We start from the raw sequence: 17313 nt of genomic DNA, 5'->3' as shown, positions 1-17313 counted from the left end.
CCTGGACTATCCCTACTACTTTTTTTGAATAAGGGGACAACATTCGCCACCCTCCAATCCTCCGGTACCATCCCCGTGGACAACGAGGACTCAAAGATCCTAGCCAATGGTTCAGCAATCTCCTCCTTGCCTCCCGAAGCAGCCTGGGGAATATTCTGTCAGGACCTGGGGACTTATCTGTCCTAATATTTTCTAACAACTCCAACACATCCTCTCTCTTGATATCTACATACTCTAGAACATTACCCTTACCAACACTGTCCTCAGCGTCATCAAGACCCCTCTCCTTGGTGAATACTGAAGAGAAGTATTCATTGAGAACCTCACCCACTTCCACAGCTTCCAGGCACATCTTCCCACCTTTGTCTTTAATCGGACCTACCTTTACTCCAGCCATCCTTCTACTCTTCACGTACGAGTAAAAAGCCTTGGGATTCTCCTTAACCCTACTCACCAAAGCCTTTTCATGTCCCCTTCTCGCTCTCCTCAGCCCCTTCTTAAGTTCCTTCCTTGCTACTCTATATTCCTCACGAGCCCTATCTGATCCTTGCTGCTTACACCTTATGTATGCTGCCTTCTTCTTCCTAACTAGTTGTTCCACCTCTCTTGTCACCCATGGTTCCTTCACCCTGCCATTCCTTCTCTGCCTCACCGGGACAAATTTATCCCTAACATCCTGCAAATGATCCCTGAACATCGACCACATCTCCATAGTACGTTTCCCTTCAAAAATGTCATCCCAATTTACACTCTCAAGTTCTCGCCTTATAGCCTCATAATTTGTCTTTCCCCAATTAAATATCTTCCTGTCCTCTTTGCTCCTATCCCTGTCCATGACAATGCTAAAGGTTATGGAGCAGTGGTTGGTGTCCTCCAGATGCTCACCCACCGATAGATCTGTCACCTAACCTGGTTCATTGCCTAAAACTAGATCTAATATGGCATCCTGTCCAGTCAGCCTGTCAACATACTGTGACAGAAATCCGTCCTGGACACACTTAATAAACTCTGCCCCATCTAAACCTTTGGCACTAAGGAGGTGCCAATCAATATTTGGGAAGTTGAAGTCTCTCACAATAATAACCCTGTTATTTTTGCACCTTTCCAAAATCTGCCTCCCAATCTGCTCCTCGGTATCCCTACTGCTACCGGGGGGCCTATAGAATACTCCCAGTAGAGTAGTTGCTCCTTTCCTGTTCCTAACTTCCACCCATATTGACCCTAGAGAGGATCTTTCTATATTATCCACCCTTTTTGCAGCTGTAATAGTGTCCCTGACCAGTATCGCCACCCCTCCTCCTCTTCTACCCCCCTCCATATCCTTTTTAAAACACTGAAAACCAGGAATATTCAATATCTATTCCTTCCCTAATGTCAGCCATGTCTCTGTAACAGCCACAATATCATAGTCCCATGTACTTATCCAAGCTCTCAGTTCATCTCCCTTATTCCTGATGCTCCTTGCATTTAAGTAAATGTACTTTAGCCCATCCACCTTACTACTTTTATAGCCTGTACTCTGCTTCTCCTTCCTCAAAGCCTCTCTACCTGTTACTTCCCAATGATATGTGGATTGGCAGGTTAATTCACCATTGCAAATTGGCCCTAGTGTGTCGGTGAGTAGTAGAATCTGGGGGGGGGAGGAATAGAAAAATAGGATTTGTGTGGGATTAGTTAAAATGGGTGCTTGATGACTGGCATGGACTCTGTGGGTCAAAGTGTCTGTTTCCTTGCTGTATGGGCCGATGACTATAGATTTAGTGGAGGTGGTGACAGGAGGGTTATTTCAGGACTGAAGGACCAGACAGCTGTAGACGGAGCTAAGCTGGGGGCAGAGGTTGGATGGAGATGTGGGGCTGATCAGGAACAGATGTTGGCATGGAGATATCAGGGTAGTCAAAGAAAAAGGCTGTGTTGGAGATAGACGGGGAGTTTGAGGACAGAGGTGGAAAGGAATGGAGGGGAAATTAACTATAGAAGTCAGGATGGAGATGTAGAGGGAGATGGGGAAAGAGGCTGGATGGAGTAGCGGAGAGAGGACAGAGGTTGGCATGGAGTTTTGGGCAAGACTGGGGACAAAGTTTGGCATGGAGTCCTGGGGGGGAGATTGGGGGACAGAAGTCTGCACCAGACTACAAAATAGAGGAGGGTGAAGATCTCAGAACATTGTTTGGCTGGACAAGGTTATAGAGGCAAAGAGAGGCAAGGAAACAGAGGAATTTGAAAGCAAGATGAGAATATTAGACTTATGGATGGAGTCAAAAAGCATCTAACATCACTTGAAACTGTAGTAAAGAAACTGGTTTAATCCTCACCAAATCAAGTTGATCCCATAACTCCCCAGTGGAAGCAGAAGCAGGGTCTGATTTGTTTATTAAGAATAGACAGTTTTATTAAACAAGAGAATTTTATTCTTAAAAATCATGATAATATATTTGAAATAATATCTGTAATTTTATCAGACCTGTAAGTATGAATGGACCATGAAAGTTAATTACATCGAACAATGTGAGAAAAAACATTGACGTTTACTGATAATTAGCAATTCCAGAAGACATACTATTCTGCTTAGATCGTACTAAGTCCTTTTTTGTAGGATAGCATGACCTCTCTTACATTAAAAGGGAACAATTCCTGAAGGTCAGTGATCACACACAGCCAATCCTTTAGTAAACTATGAACAAAAGTTTTTTTAGGAAACCTTCCAAGAATGCAAATGAAACAAAATCAGACCATGAGACGAGACATGTAGCCTCATGGCTTCAACCAATAACACAAGGGATATCGGCTAGTAATTATCAACTTGTGGGAGGTGCACTACCTCTTAGAAATAAAATTCTGTTACATATGGGTGGGAAATACGTGGGTGTCACAGCTTCTTGGTTAATCTTTGGAAAGTTTATTTGCCTTTTATCAGATTTTTGAAAATAACTTCACCTTTTAAATTCTTATGAATGTTTTCTTTTATGGCCAGATTATTTATTGTTCAAACAATTCACATCATATTCAGAAGAAAGTGGACAACAAGTACTTTCAACTGGCCCAGTGTGTGCTGGATTGGAATATCTTGTTGCATTCGCTGTTGATAAGATTTTATCCCCTCACCTTCTGGTTTTAAAGTGCGAGCTGATAAGTGGCACAACAAAGGCAGTGGGCATTTGAGACTTCAGACAATCTTGGTGGATCTCTTCAGCTGATTTTTTTTTAAGGATTAAGAAAAGTAGTAGAAGAGTAAAAGGGTGAATAAGAATCAAGTTAGATACAGAAGGTGAAATAGAGTGAATCATGATTGGATTAAGGGAATGCAAGAGGATAGGAGGGAAAAGTAAGAAGAATGGCATTTCTAGATGTGACAAATCTGCAGCATCAATTTACTTCCTGAAGTAGTAAAAAGCCATTGATTGAATTGTTCACTTTCAGGGCCAAGGCATGTATCTATTGAGCTTAATTTTTGGCAAATTATGGCTAATTGTGTCTATTTTTTGAGCATCTTTGGATATTATTCTATCTTTAAGACAAATTAGTGTTGTTGATGTTCACTAAAATCTAATGAAATCATTATTAAAGTACAAACACAATCCAAGGATTTACATTTGAATGGCGTCTGCAAAAGTAGCATTCATTGTGCAAGTTCAGAATGCACCAAACTATTGAGACACAAACGATTTTGCAGATGCAGGAACCTGGAGTAACACAAAATGCTGGAGGAACTCAGCAGATCAGGCAGCATCTATGGAGGGAAATAAACAGTCGACGTTTCGGGTCGAGACCCTTCATCAGGACTGGAAGAGGCGTCTCAACCTGAAACATTGACTGTTTATTTCCCTCCATAAATGCTGCCTGACCTGCTGAGTTCTTCCAGCATTTTGTGTGTGTTGCACCAAATTATTAATGTGCAAACTCGTCCACTGGCTTGTGACAAGGAAAAGATACCCCATGAATTGCAAATAGCTATGTGGCAAAATAATTTCCTTTGTAACACTGGTAGCTTTACAGAAGTTTCACACACAGCGTCCCTACAAGTTTCACAAAGTTGCTCCATTTTCTCGGTGGTTCTAACTAAATTTGCCACGGAAACATGGTGAGATTTATGTTCCTGCAATGCAACACTTCACTTGTACCTACTAAAATAAATGTTAATCCAATATATACACAAAATTGAACAGATGTGCTTTACATTTCAACCAGTGTTTCCATGGTAATCCTGTTTCTTTGGTGCTGCTTTGATCAATATCTGGTACATCACACCTTGCGTGATACATATACATCAACAACTGGTATCGCAGACTACAGATCATAAATCCCTGCTCTGCAATGTAAAATTCAGGCAAAATAGTAAGTTGTTAATTTTTTTGTCAGTGATGTCATTCCAGTTCTTCCCCTCCAGTTATGAGAAATATTTGTCGCACGGTGAATGAAGATTTGCTTCACTTGCCTCACACTCACCTTGGGTCCATTGGGTGAGGATCTCTGACTGCCTGGTATAGCTTCTTTCAATTGCCACCTTGTACCCCCTCCCCAAAAATCATCTGTGCATTATCAGTGGCTCAGTCAAGTCAGGGAGTCATAGAGAGATACCACATGGAAACAGACTCTACAGCCCAGCAAGTCCACATGAACCATCAACCACCAATTTACATTAATCCTATATTTTAAAGAGGTCCTCTGTAAAAATCATTTAAGCTGAGGTGGAAGATTAATCTTTCAAAATCAATCACACCTCTTTACTTTTCTCCAAGGTCAATTCCATCTATGAGTCAGAATAAATCATTCCAGCGCAGTCAATGCTTGGTGGCAAATGATTAATATCCACATTCCACTGCACTGAGCAATAAAGCTCCTCTGGCCAACACTGATCCACAACTCCACACGAAATACCATAAGTGTTCCAGACACACCTTTAAGACACCTATCCCCAAACTCCAAAAGGTGGCACAGGTCACCCGCTGAGTCCAGAACTGGTTTTAACCCCCACCACTATTGATCTCTCCTACCCCACCATCTCAGCAGCAAATCTTCTCAGCTACCAAGATGTCAAATAGTCCAAATTGGTGAGGGAAACAAAGATAGAGGGGGAGAGAGAGAAAGGGGTGGGGAAAGAGAGGAAGGTGTGTGTGCGTGTGTGTGTGTGTGAGAGAGAGAAACCATAGAACCATAGAACAATACAGCACAATACAGGTCCTTTGGCCCACCATGTTGTGCCGCCCTTCAAATCACACCTAAGACTATCTAACCCCTTCCTCCCATATATCCCTCTAACTTAAATTCCTCCATATGCTTATCTAACAATCTCTTGAACTTGTCCAATGTATCAGCCTCCACCACCACCCCAGGCAGCGCATTCCATGCACCAACCACTCTCTGGGTAAAAAACCTCCCTCTGACATCACCCTTGAACTTCCCACCCAATACCTTAAAGCCATGTCCTCTTGTTTTGAGCATTGGTGCCCTGGGAAAGAGGCGCTGGCTGTCCACTCTATTTCTTCCTCTCAATATCTTGTATACCTCTATCATGTCTCCCCCATCCTCCATCTCTCCAATGAGAACAGCCCTAAGCTCCTTTAGTCTCTCCTCATAATCCATACTCTCCAATCCAGGCAGCATCCTGGTAAATCTCCTCTGCACCCTTTCCAACACCTCCACATCCTTCCTATAATGAGGCGACCAGAACTGGACACAGTACTCTAAGTGTGGTCTAACCAGAGTTTTGTAAAGCTGCATCATCACTTCGCGGCTCTTAAACTTGATCCCACAACTTATGAAAGCTAACATCCCATAAGCTTTCTTAACTACCCTATCCACCTGTGAGGCAACTTTCGGTGATCTGTGGATATGAACCCCCAGATCCCTCTGCTTCTCTACACTGCCCAGAATCCTGCCATTTACCTTGTACTCCGCCTTGGAGTTTGTCCTTCCAAAGTGTACTACCTCACACTTCTCTGGATTGAACTCCATCTGCCACTTCTCAGCCCAGCTCTGCATCCTATCAATATCCCTCTGCAAACTTCGACAGCCCTCCACACTTTCCACAACACCACCAATCTTTGTGTCATCTGCAAACTTGCTAACCCAGCCTTCTACTCCCTCATCTAAGTCGTCAATAAATATCACAAAAAGTAGAGGTCCCAGAACCGATCCCTGTGGGACACCACTAGTCACAGCCCTCCAATCCAAATGCACTCCCTCCACCACAACCCTCTGCTTTCTACAGGCAAGCCAATTTTGAATCCACACGGCCAAGCTTCCCTGGATCCCTTGGCCTCTGACCTTCTGAAGAAGCCTACCATGTGGAACCTTGTCAAACACCTTACTAAAATCCATGTAGACCACATCCACTGCACTACCCTCATCAATCTTTCTGGTCACCTCCTCAAAGAACCCTATCAGGCTTGTGAGGCAAGATCTTTCCTTCACAAAGCCATGCTGGCTGTCACTAATCAGTCCATGATTCTCGAAATGATCATAGATCCTCTCTCTGAGAATCCTTTCCAACAGCTTACCCACCACAGATGTAAGGCCCACCGGTCTGTAATTCCCTGGACTATTCCTACTACCTTCTTTGAATAAGGGGACAACATTCGCCACCCTCCAATCCTCCGGTACCATCCCCGTTGACAATGAGGACTCAAAAGATCCTAACCAATAGTTCAGCAGTCTCCTCCCTCACCTCACGAAGCAGCCTGGGGAATATTCCATTAGGCCCCGGGGACTTATCTGTCCTAATATTTTCTAACAACTCCAACACATCCTCTCTCTTGATATCTACATACTCTAGAACATTACCCTTACCAACACTGTCCCCAGCATCATCAAGACCCCTCTCCTTGGTGAATACTGAAGAGAAGTATTCATTGAGAACCTTGCCCCCTTCCACAGCTTCCAGGCACATCCTCCCACCTTTGTCTTTAATCGGACCTACCTTTACCCTAGCCATCCTTCTGCTCTTTACGTACGAGGAAAAAGCCTTGGGATTCTCCTTAACTCTACTCGCCAAAGACTTTTCATGTCCCCTTCTCGCTCTCCTCAGCCCTTTCTTAAGCTCCTTCCTTGCTACTCTATATTCCTCACGTGCCCTGTCCGATCCTTGCTGCTTACACCTTATGTATGCTGCCCTCTTCTTCCAAACTAGTTGTTCCACCTCTCTCGTCACCCATGGTTCCTTCACCCTGCCATTCCTTCTCTGCCTCACCGAGACAAATTTATCCCTAACATCCTGCAAAAGATCCCTGAACATTGACCACATGTCCATAGTACATTTCCCTTCAAAAATGTCATCCCACTTTACACTCCCAAGTTCTCGCCTTATAGCCTCATAATTCACCTTCCCCCAATTAAATATCTACCCGTCCTCTTTGCTCCCATCCCTGTCCATGACAATTCTAAAGGTTATGGAGCAATGGTCACTGTCCCCCAAATGCTCACCCACTGATAGGTCTGTCACCTGACCCAGTTCATTACCTAAAACTAAATCTAATTTGGCATTCCCTCTAGTTGGCCTGTCAACATACTGCATCAGGAATCTGTCCTGGACACACTTAACAAACTGTGCCCCGTCTAAACCTTGGGCACTAAGTAGGTGCCAATCAATACTTGGATAGTTGAAGTCTCCCATTATAATAACCCTGTTATTTTCGCATCTTTCCAAAAACTGCCTCCCAATCTGCTCCTCAGTATCCCTACTGCTACTGGGGGGCCTATAGAATACTCCCAGGAGGGTAACTGCCCCTTTCTTGTTCCTAACTTCCACCCATATTGACTCTAGAGAGGATCCTTCTACATTATCTACCCTTTCTGCAGTTGTAACAGTGTCCCTGACCAGTATCACCACCCCTCCTCCTCTTCTACCCCCCCCATCCCTTATAAAACACTGAAAACCAGGAATATTCAATATCCATTCCTGCCCCGATGTCAGCCATGTCTCTGTAATAGCCACAATATCATAGTCCCATGTACTTATCCAAGCTCTCAGTTCATCTCCCTTATTCCTGATGCTTCTCGCATTCAAGTAAATGCACTTTAGCCCATCCACCTTACTACTTTTGTAGACTGTGCTCTGCTTCTCCTTCCTCAAAGCCTCTCTAACTGTCAGATCTGCCTTTTCCCCATCCCCTTCTTCCTCTGACCTACTCCTCCGGTTCCCTTCCCCCTCGCAATTTAGTTTAAACCCTCCTGAACCTCCCTAGCAAACCTGGCTGCAAGGATATTGGCCCCCCTCAGGTTCGGGTGTAACCAGTCCTCCCTGTACAGGTCCCATCTTCCCCAGATGAGATCCCAATGATCCAAAAATCTAAAACCCTCCCTCCTGCACCAACTTCTCAGCCACGCATTTATCTGCCATCTCCTCCTATTCCTACCTTCACTATCACGTGGCACTGGCAGCAATCCCAAGATCGCTACCTTCGAGGTCCTGTCTTTTAGCCTTCTGCCTAGCTCGCTAAACTCACTTTTCAGGACCTCATCCCTCTTCCCATCTATGTCGTTGGTACCAACATGAACCACAACTTCTGGCTGTTCTCCCTCCCACTCTAGAATCCTGTGGACCCGATCGGTGACATCCTGGACCCTGGCACCTGGGAGACAACAAACCATCCGGGATTCATGCTCACTGCCACAGAACCTCCTATCTGTTTCCCTGACTATCGAGTTCCCTATCACTACTGCCTTCCTCTTCTCCTCCCTTCCCTTCTGAGCGGCAGGACTGGTCCCAGTGCCACAGACCAGGCTACTGCTCCTAGGCCCCGGCAGGTCATCTCCCTCAACAGCCTCCAAAGCAGAAAACCTGTTACTGAGGGGAACAGCCTCTGGGGTCCTCTGCTCTATCTGCCTGTTCGTTTTCTTTTTCCTTTTCCCTCCCCTGACAGTCACCCTTCTATCTCCTTCCTGGACTCCAGAATTACCTGTTCTAAGGGGGGTGACCATCTCCTTATGTACGGTATCTACAAAACTCTCGCCCTCCCTGATGCTGCGCAGTGTTTGAAGCTGTAACTCCAGCTAATTGATTTTGAGCTGAAGTTCCTCCAGCCTCAAGCACTTACTGCAGATGTGGCCATCGTGGACCGCAGCAAGGTCCACGAGTTGCCACATCAAGCAGCTGCAGCATACCACCATGTCCTCCATCTGAACTAATTCCCTTTTCTTCCCCCGAGTTTTTCCTACTTAAAATTTTGTAACAAATAAACCTTACCTTTACCTACCTACCAGCTACTCACCTGCCTTGCCCCTTTATGCCGAAGCCCCTTAAGCCAAAGCCCGACCACTCTGCTCCCTCCCACTCAGCTGCCCGCTCCGACGCTGCCCGCTGGATATGGCAGTTGGCTTTTTAAACTGCCCACGCCACGCCTGCGCAGTCCAACCCCCACTCCTCACGATTAAAACTTATAAAACACTTTAAAAAGAACCTTATAAAAATCTAACCCTAATAATAACAACCCCATTAAAAACTAACCCTTATAATTAAATCCTTATTAAATAAAAGATAAAAAAGCAAAACTTATCTGCTCTGAAGTCTTCCAAAGCGAAACCCACAAAGAGAGAGAGAGAGAAAGAGAGAGAAGTGGGGGGAACAGGAAAGAGAGAAGAGAGAGATGGATGTTGGGCAAGATATAAGACAATATAAGATTTCTTTATTAGTCACATGTACATCAAAACACATAGTGAAATGCATCTTTTCCATAGAGTGTTCTGAGGGTAGCCCGCAAGTGTCGCAACGCTTCCGTACATCTTTGGAATGTGGGAGGAAACAGGAGCACCTGGAGGAAACCCACGCAGACACAAAGAGAATGTACAAACTCCTCACAGACAGCAGTGGGAATTGAACCCAGGTCGCTGGCACTGTAATATTGTTACGCTAACCGCCACACTACCGGGCCTGCCCTTTTTCACATATGTGAAAAATGAAAGTATTCACATACTTCATTTTTCAAGAGAAGATGGATTTTGATCCCAATTTTCTCTATGCTTTTTCTCCAACTAACATGCATCAACTTGCAAAACAGAGACACATTTTAACCAAACCACCTGCAGGGAAACTGACAAAAACCAGATTGACCACTCATTTACACCCTACCTGATTTTACCGTCTATCAAAATCAAAAGACAGCCATAGAGTCACAGAGTTGTACAGCATAGAAATAGGCCTCTCAGCTCACCATGTCTTTGCTAAACATCATGCCTAACTATACTACTCCCTCTTTCTATACTCCTCTATGATTTGCTCAGTCAAGTACCTGTCCAGATGCCTCTCAAATGTCGTTCCTTGCCTCTACCACCTCCTCTGGCAGCTCATTCCAGAAACCAACTTTTCTGTGTTTAAAAGATTTATCCCTCAGCTCTCCTTCAAATTCTCTCCCTCTCAGGAAGGGGGGGGGGTAGTGCACACGCTCTTAGTTACATCAATGGTGCTGAGGTCGAGAGGTCTGAGAGCTTCAAGTTCCTGGGAGTGAACATCACCAACAGCCTGTCCTGGTCCAACCATGTAGACACCACGACCAAGAAAGCTCACCAGCGCCTCTACTTCCTCAAGAAGCTAAAGAAATTTGGCATGTCCCCTTTGACACTCACCATTTTTTACAGATGCACCATAGAAAGCATCCTATCTGGATACATCATGGCTTGGTGTGGCAAATGCTCTGCCTGAGACCATAGAAACTTCAGAGAGTTGTGGACACAGCCCAGCACATCACGGACACCAGACTCTCCTCCATGGATTCTGTCTACATTTCTCTTTGCCTTGGTAAAGCAGCCAGCATAATCAAAGACCCCACCCACCCCGGACATTCTCTCTTCTCCCTCCTCCCATCAGGCAGAAGCTACAAAAGCCTGAAGACACGTACCATCAGGCTCATGTCACAAACCAGCAACAAAAGAAACACACTGAGCATGATTCAGTGTTAAAAACTATTTTATTAATCACTACTTATGATAATACGTAAAATAAAAGTTAAAAAAAAAATGTTAGTATGTTAGAATTCAAGAATGTTAAACCTCGAACGTTAACCCCAAAACTAAACTCTTCGTGTGTGTGTGTGACAAAGTCCAAAACTCCCAGTTCCTGAATGGTTCTTAAAGTTCAGTTCCGCAAGCCATAAGGTGAAACATGAGCAAGGGCTTCTTCAACAACCACCGTTGTCTGAAGATAAGATGTAGATGTAGAAAAACATAGAGAGAGTACATACAAAATCCAAATGTTCCATGATGGAACCCAAACGACACTTCAGTGTTTACTCGGTAGTGACTTCCTCACCCCGAAAAGCATCCGAACCGTGGTCGTCCACACACAAATACCTGTTTCCTTCTACAGGTCAGCAACAAAGTGAACTCCACCGGATTACTTCCAACTTCCATACATGGATTTCAGTGGCAAACACAGTTATTGTGTCTCATCCATCGATAGAGGAAACAAGCAGGCTGGTGTCTCTCTCCCTTCTCTCTCTCTCCTTCTTCTTCTTCTTCTTACTTCTTCAACAACGTCATTACGTCCTTTATCTTCTATTGACGTAAGCACGCCCCACACACACATACACACACACTCTCTATCTTAAAGGGACTTTCACTGAGTCCGTAACACTCAAGGAAAGCTTCTATGCAGCTGTTATAAGACTATTGAACAGTCCCCTAGTACAATAAGATGGACTCTTGACCTCACAATCTACCTCATTATGGCCTTGCACCTTAATATCTACCTGCACTGCACTTTCTCAGTAACTGCAACACTTTATTCTGCAGTCTGTTATTGTTTTAACTTGTACTACCTCAGTGTACTATTATAATGAAATGATCTATAGGGACAGTATGCAAGACAAGTTTTTCACTGTACCTCGATACATGAGAAAATAGTAAACCAATGTACCAACTTTCTCATCTTAAACCTATGCCCTCTAGGTTAGACACCCCTACCAGGGGAAACAAACACTAGCTATCTACCTTTTCTATGCCTCTCATAATTTTATATACCTCTATCACGACACCTCTCAACTGCCTTCACTCCAGGGAAAACAGACCCAGCCTAGCCAATCTCTCCTTATAACTTAAACCCTCCAGTCCAGACAAATCTTTGGGAATCTTTTCTGCTCCCTGTGTAATTTAATCATTCCTTTCTCAAGCGTAGTGACCAGACCTGCACACAATACTCCAAGTGCAGCCTGACAGACGTTTTGTACGAGTGTAACATGATGTCTCAACCCTTATACTCAATGTCTCAGCCGACGAAGGCAAGCATGCTATACACCTTCTTCACCTCCAAATACCTGTGATCTCATTTTCAGGGAAATATGTACTTGTACCCCAAGGTCTCCCTGTTCAATAACACTCCCCAGGGCCCTGTTACTTAATGTGTATGTCCTGCCCTGGTTTAACTTCCCAAAATGCATCACTTTGCTCCTGTCTAAGTTAAATTCCATCAGCCATTCCCTTGCCCAGTTGATTTATATCCTGTTGTAACCTTAGACAACCTTCTTCAATATCCACTAACCACCAATTTTGGTGTCATCCACAAACTCACTAATCATGCCACCTATATCCTCATCCAAATCATTAATAAAAATTACAAACAACAGAGGACCCAGCACCAATCCCTGTGGCACACCATTGGTCACAGGCCTCCAATCTGATAAACAACCTTGCACTACCACCCTCTGACTCTGAATCCATGGAGATGATGTCTACTGCCCTATCCTCGTAAGTTCTCATGGTCACCTCTTCAAAAAACTCAGTCAAATTTGTGAGACATTTGAGGCGCCCCAAGCACAAAGCCATGCTGACTACTCCTAACCTGTGGTTGCCTTATATCCTGTCTCTGAAAATTCCCTGCAGTAACTTTCCCACCACTGATGCAAGGCTCATTGACCCGTAGTTCCCTGGTTTATCCCTGCAGCCCTTCGTAAATAAAGGCACAGCATTAGCCTGGATTAAGATTAAGATTAAATTTAAAATTAAGGCACAATAAAGCTGACATTTTCCCCAGAAATATTGATTTCTAACATATATGAGACAGACATGGAAATCAAGGCAAAGATAGGCAGCAACTTTCCTCATTTTAGAGCAACCCACACAAAATGCTGGAGGAACTCTGCAGGTCAGGCAGCACCTATGGAGGGAAATGAACAGTTGACATTTTGGATCGAGACCCTTCATCAGGACAGGAAAGGAAGAGGGCAGAAGCCGGAATAAAAGGGTGGGGGGAGGGGGAGGAGCACTGGCTGGCAGGTGATAGGTGAGTCCAGGTGAGTGGGGAAGGTAGGTAAGGTGAGGCTGGGGGAATGATGTGAGAAGCTGGGAGATGATACGTGGAAGAGACAAAGGGTTGAACAAGATGAAATCTGATAGGAGAGGACAGTAGACCATGGAATAAAGGGAAGGAGGTGAGGAACCAGAGGGAGGAAGGTGTGGGTGAGGGGCAGGTTGTGACGGTGGGGGAGGGGAAAGAGAAAGGGTAAAGGGGCCAGAGGGATAATGGAAGACCAGAGGGGTGGGGGGGAATGGGGGGGGGAGTGGTTACTGGAAGTTAGAGAAATCGATGTCGATGCGGTCAGGTTGGAGACTACCAAGACAGAATATCAGGTGTTGTTCCTTTAATCTTCACTTAGGCGCAACTTGGCAGTAGAGGAGGCCGTGGGCAGACATGTCGGTGTGGGAGTGGGAAGTGGAATTAAAATGGCTGGCCACCGGGAGATCCTGGCAGACAGAGCAAAGGTGCTCAATGAAGCAATCCTCCAATTTTCATCAGGTCTGACCGATGTAGAGGAGGCTGCACCTGAAGCACCAGATGCAATAAATGAGCCCGATGGATTCATATGTGAAGTGCTATCTCACCTGGAAGGACTATTTAGGGCCCGATGGATTCACATGTGAAGCTCCTGGTGTGGCCTCCTCTTCATGGGTGAGACCCGTTGCAGATTGGGAGATTGCTTCGTCAAGCACCTTTGCTCTGTCTGCCGGAATAGCCAAGATCTCCTGCTACCCAGCCATTTTAATTCCACTTCCCATTCCCACATGTCTATCCATGGCTTCCTCTATTGCCAGGCTGAGGCTAAACATAGATTAGAGGAACAACATCTCATATTCCGTCTTGCCGGTCTCCGACCTGATGGCATCAACATTGATTTCTCTAACTCCAGTAACCATTCCTTCACCCACCCCCTTTGGTCTTCCCTTATCCCTCTGGCCCCTTTACTCCTTCTCTTTCCCCTCCCCCACCCTCACAACCTGCCCCTCACCCACACCTTCCTCCCTCTGGTTCACCACCTCCTTCCCTTTATTCTATGCCCTACTGTCCTCTCCTATCAGATTCTACCTTGTTCAACCCTTTGCCTCTTCCACCTATCACTTCCCCCAGCCCCACCTACCTATCTTCCCCCCTCACCTGGACTCACCTATCATCTGCCAGCTTGTGCTCCTCCCCCTTCCCCCACCCAGTTTTATTCTGGCTTCTGCCCTCTTCCTTTCCAGTCGTGATGAAGGGTCTCAGCCTGAAACGTCGACTGTTCATTTCCCTCTGTGGATGCTGCCTGACCTCCTGAGTCCCTTCAGCATTTCGTGTTTGTTGCTCCAGATTTCCAGCATCTGCAGCTTCTCGTGTGTTTCCTAATTTCATTTTGATTTTATTTTAAATGGTAAGGTAAACTTCATAAGCAAAACAGAGAGGTACAAGGGGAAAGAAGGAGAGGAAGAGGAGGAAAGAGATTCAAGGCCAAGGGAAGCTGTGGCCTCTCATTACTCCGCTGAGGTAGTAATTAGGGGTGGGTGGAGACTTAAGGGTAAGCACAGCAAGGGAGGGAAGGATACAATATCTGAATGGAATATCCAAAAGGGAAGTAGTGAAATAACAGTGGGGATGGAGTGCTATGGAGGTGAACGGGCACTCAAAGGTGAATGAACAGGGTATATATTGAGAGTTGAAGGATGGGAGAAGCAAATGTCTCTGACGTCCGCATTGGCTCCACAACACAAGCAATCTGAACAATTTGTCCTATCATTACAACACCACGCCACCCGTCATCTCTTACCCAGATGGATACCCAAAAGGAAAGAAAGAGAAACAAAATGATGAATGATGAATTTAAAAAGTCAAAACCACCAAAGAAAGAGGATAAACAGCAGAAGAGAAGATCCGGAGGGAAAGAGTGACACAAGTACAGGAGTAACAATTCACTACCTACGTGAGACACATTGGACATCAATCAGCATTTTAGAAGTGTTTAAAACGGAACATTTGGAAACAATTTCTAGATAATTGTGCAACACTAGTTCAACTTACAGGAAGACACAGCTTCTCCTTTAACACTGCTTACAAATATCAATCAGCTTAATGACACGCAAATAGCGTAAATGAACAAATTCTTTTCCATTTGCCTAAGGCTGTAAGTTTCACTGAAATATTTGCAAGCTCTATTTTATTAAGTTTTATCTCATTTATAATGTATCAATAGGGTGCAGATAGTAACTTAGAGCAGAATTTAGTTAATCTAATGTTTCGCTTTCTAATCTAAGTTTCACCCTGTACCCAATTCTCCTCCTAAACATAGTAAACTAGAAAGTACAGATACAACTTAGCCTGGAATTTACTGATTGCTCTCCAGTCCAACTGTTGTGCAGCCATCTGAGAATAATGCATATGGTTTCCACCTTCTACAGGCATTCTGACAATGGCTTGTATCAAATAAATAAAGTAGCGGAAGGATTTATAGGCATTCCCATGGAATTCTAAATTAACAAGAAAGGATTAATATTTTGTAATATCTTATAAGACTTCAGAACATGCAAAGCTTTTTTTTGTTAACATTCTCTCATGAAATAGCACAACTTATACACTGGGCCCTAGTGTGCTAAGGTTATCACATCACCTTTCCCCCCTTGGTCAGGATAAAGACATATAAAATACAGTTGACAATAAAACTGTGAATCTACTGTTTCTCTATTCTCTTGGCTGTTGAGAACAACAGCACTTGGTTTGCACTGGAATATCACCTGCAAGTTAATTGCAGCATATACCCATCTGGTTAAAGTCTTAGATGTCTTGGTAAGGCTTCTACACACAACTGTCATCAGACTGGTCTGGTGGAGTCAATGATACATCCCAATAACAAAACCTCTTGTGTGACATCCCATACAAAGGCAGGATCATCAACTTATAAGTGGCTGTTGAGACTCTGATCTTAGTCACCGGAGAAACACTGAAGCTGGTGATATAAAAGTCTTCATTCATCACGACAAGCAGGCATTCTGTTGGAGACCCTCTCAGTTGAGTCTCCCAGACTCAAAGTAATCACATTTTTATATGCTTAAGATCAAAGGTAACAGCAGGTGATTCAATACAATTCCAATAGTTACAATGGCATTGTTTACTTCAATATTTTGAGTATGACAATGCTTCCTTTGAGTTACATATCTACAATGGGAGACACCTCTGAATGTTCAAACACCTTTGCTGGGACAAACTAATTCACACAGATGATCTAAAAGCTTCTGGGGACAGAGATCCCAGACACACAAAGTTAATGCTGTATGGGCTGACTCTCTGAGTACACAATATACCAACTATAGATCGATCAAATATGCCTGTGACCATATTCAATGTGCTAAGTGACAATATCAGTCTAGTCTGCAAGCTTCCTTGAGCTTGGACACAATGGTGCAAAATAACTTAGCCATAGTTGCCCGGTTTGATGTAGGACAACTAACGTAACCCCATTGTCTTACGTTTAGCTGGTGCACATGAGAACATCTCACGGTCACTTCACTTTGCGAGCAGCCTATGCTCAGTAGACAGTACCGTTTGTTTGCAAAGCTGTCCTTTTAACTTCAAATTGATTACTGCTTGCAATTTACATTAAGAACTGAAGACTAGTTCTCGTTTGAATTAATATCTGCTATATTCACATAATTCCATAACTCCTGAATCCCTAACAGCAGCGATCAAGGGCTATTCCTTATTTGACTCTGCTATCATCCACCAGCCACTGTCTCCCAACTCCACCCCTCCCTCTCCCCCACCTGGCTCCATCTGCCCATCATCTCCCTCCTCACTTGGTACCACCTATCACCTTCCAGCCCCTGCCTCACCCTTCCCTCTCACCTATTTATACTGGCTATCTGCCCTCTACACTCTCAGTCCTGATTGCAGGATGTCAGCCTGAAACATTAACTATCCCTTTGCTTCCACAAATGCTGCTGGACCCACTGAGTTCCTTCAACAGTTTGTTTGCTGCTCCACATTCCACCATCCACAGCCTCCTACATCTCCACAGGCTGCTTACTGCTTTGCCTGCTTGAAACACATGGTGGTGCTAATCTCTGGCTTCACCATATCCAGGTGGT

The sequence above is a fragment of the Pristis pectinata genome, chromosome 2 (assembly GCF_009764475.1).
Source record: "Pristis pectinata isolate sPriPec2 chromosome 2, sPriPec2.1.pri, whole genome shotgun sequence".
In the NCBI taxonomy this organism is placed as follows: domain Eukaryota; kingdom Metazoa; phylum Chordata; class Chondrichthyes; order Rhinopristiformes; family Pristidae; genus Pristis; species Pristis pectinata.
This window is presented reverse-complemented; position numbering follows the sequence as displayed.